Below are 2970 nucleotides of genomic sequence, written 5' to 3'. Positions count from 1 at the left end.
TATGATATTTTGATTAATGCAGATTTTGTATTTATTATTATATTATATTGTTATGTATTTGGTCGAACAGAAGAGAAATTATGTGTGGTTTAGCAGATCTATCAGCTTATCTAATTATCGTTGTATCTATCTATTTATCTGTTTTGCTGCTTATCTATCGATTTATATATTTATCTATTTATCTAAATGGCTAAACGAACAAGAGACGTGGTCTATACTTTGATAACGTTATCAAAACATGTCCGACATTTGCATAAAACTCTTCTTTAGATTTTAATCAATTTCCAGAGACGTTTTTTTTTTTTGCAGTGTTAAGTCTTTACATTTCTTACATAGAGTCGCTTTATGTTATTTTCAGTCACATTTGTAACATAATTCATTCGTGAAATAACAATCACTTGTAAAATGTCTCTTTTCCACCACATCCCTTGCAGCGCTTTTTTTTTTCAAGTAGACTGCTTGTTTCAATCTTTGTATTCGAGCAATATTTTTCTCTTATATACTTAAAGTATCCATTTTATATTACAGGGTGGGCCAAAATAAGGGTCCTATTTTTAAAAATTCATAAATTCATGTAAGTTTTAAGAAGTGTTTTTCGGCCAAAATCTGTTTTGTTTATTTCAAAAAAATCTCGGAAGGGTCAGTCTACACACACATAAAGTTTGGTGAGTTTAACTTTTATTTTGTGGAAGTTATTCATATTTAAAGATAGGACCCTTATTTTGGCCCACTCTGTATATGGAGTATTGTTGTCACATTTGAGTTGGTGCATCTGCTACTAGTCTCTCCCTCCTTGACAGGGTTGAAAAGAGAGTCGCCAACCTGATAAGTCCTGAACTGTCATCTAAGCTTCAGCCTCCCTCCCATCGACGAAATATTGCATCCCGCTGCCTGTTTTAAAAGTATTTTAATGGTGAATGCTCCGACGAATTGCAAGCCCTTGTACCTCCTCGACGTAAATACCCCCGACAAACCTGACAAGCAGAAAAGTCCCACCCCTACACAGTAGAGATCCTTAGATGTTAAAAAGCCTTTTACTCTAATAGTTTTTTTCCCCAGGACTGCTAGACTTTGGAATTCCCTTTCAGGTTCCTGTTTCCCCAACTATACTGACATGCAGAAGTTCAAGTGTAATGCGAACAGACATCTTGCTGCCCAACTCCCTGCACAGTATCCCTGCAATTTATGTCCCTGATGATAGCCCCTTATATCAAAGTGGCACTGTACCTTGTTCTGAGTGAAAATGTAAAAAAGAAGAAACTATTAACATTCTTTTGTACCGTTTTGTAATCTCTTTGTTATCTCTGCATTTTATTCCCTAATTGACAGTATTCTCGAACGTATTTCTTTAATTTTTGCTGCAGCTAACTACTAAGCAAAAATTAGACACTGAAACATGATTTTCTTTAATTTCTTTTGTCCTGAATAATTCACATTGCGAATTGACTTTTGTGACATATGTATTAACTAGGGCTGTGACTGCAGACTATTCTTTTCATTGTTTCGACTCTTGAGTATTTATCCGTTAATGTCTTATATGTTTTTATATAGACTGATGTGATTCTCGGTTGATTAACTGTGTCTAACTACGTCGGATATATACTCGGGAGTTAAAAGAACGAAAAGAATATGCTGTTGTCACAGCCCTAGAAATAAAGTCTCCGTTTTCTTGTTTGACAAAATTTAGGCATTTATAACATGCATGAAACAAACTGTTACGTTCGCCGATTATTTTTGACAATATTTCAATCGTCATGAAGATGAGATGAACAGTTTACAAATAAATGAATACAAAAATTATCTATCTCAAAAGATTAAAAAAAACGAAAAAATATAAAATTTCAATCGTTTCTTTAAACGAAATATACTTTATTTTTGCCATTATTAAATTCGTGTACTTCTTATTTTCGTTGGTGTCTAATTTTTGTAGTAATAATATAATTTTTTATTCGTCAGATCACAACTGACGTCTTTTTAAACAAGGCCGATAGCCATTAGTCGCGTGCTCTCGTGTAATGAATGAATGCGTGAATGTAGGATTGACACGAACTTCTTAAAATGACCGAAAAATGGGCTGAAATGACTTAAATAAATAAAAAGTAAATGATTAGAATGACTTGAATGCTTAAAAAATTGCTAGAATCCTTCAAAAACAACTTGAATAATCTGGAGAATGACTTGAATGGCTTTGAGACTGACTGGTTGTAAGTGGGTGATCATTTTACATTAAATTAATGCAGAACAGTGATCCCCCACTTTATATCACAAAGTTACAAACATAAGTGCAGCATGTAGTAAGAACAGATACTACACTTTGATCTTGGCCAAAAGACCAAGAAAGGGGGGTATTTATTTGCTACCCCACCGAGAAAATTAGGCACAAGGCCTATTTTTAATGTGAGAAGTGAAGGGGAAATGGGGACCAACTCCCCGGGGTGTAGGGGAGCTGGGTAGTGACAATTTATATGAAGGGTTGCTCCTACAATAACCAAGGTCTTATATATGAGGTTGGTATTTACTTGCTCCCCCAAGGAGCAAATAAGCACAAGACTGATTTTTAATGTGAGGAATGATGGGGAAATGGGGACCAGCTCTCCAGGGAGTACGGGAGCTGGATAGTGACAATTGGTATGAAGGGTTGCCCCTACATTGACCAAGGTCTTATATGTGAAGTTGCCCCCACATATGGTCTTTGCTTGCAGTATCTGCCGGAAAAGATGGTATTTATTTGCTCCCCCACTGAGCAAATTAGGCACAAGGCCGTTTTTAATGTGAGGTAAAAACCAGCTCCCCTAAAAGTAGGCAAAAAGGGGGCACTCTGGTTACCAAAAATAATGATTGTCCCAGTATAGAGGGTTTCCCCTCCATTGACTGGTACAAATTATCTTAAGTGCAGCATCTGCCGGAACAGATGGTATTTATTTGCTCCCCCACCGAGCAAATTAGGCACAAGGCCAATTTTTAATGTGA

At 36.0% G+C, this 2970-nt stretch overlaps 1 pseudogene; it reads right to left on the bottom strand.

The window, feature by feature from the left end:
- Positions 1-2207: 2207 nt before the first annotated feature.
- LOC145253017 (U2 spliceosomal RNA) lies at positions 2208-2344 on the bottom strand (annotated as a pseudogene).
- Between the last annotated feature and the right edge of the window lie 626 nt (positions 2345-2970).

Source organism: Euprymna scolopes, chromosome 29 (genome assembly GCF_053919585.1).
Source record: "Euprymna scolopes isolate OS-2025 chromosome 29, ASM5391958v1, whole genome shotgun sequence".
Taxonomy (NCBI): Eukaryota; Metazoa; Mollusca; class Cephalopoda; order Sepiida; family Sepiolidae; genus Euprymna; species Euprymna scolopes.
This window is presented reverse-complemented; position numbering and strand designations above follow the sequence as displayed.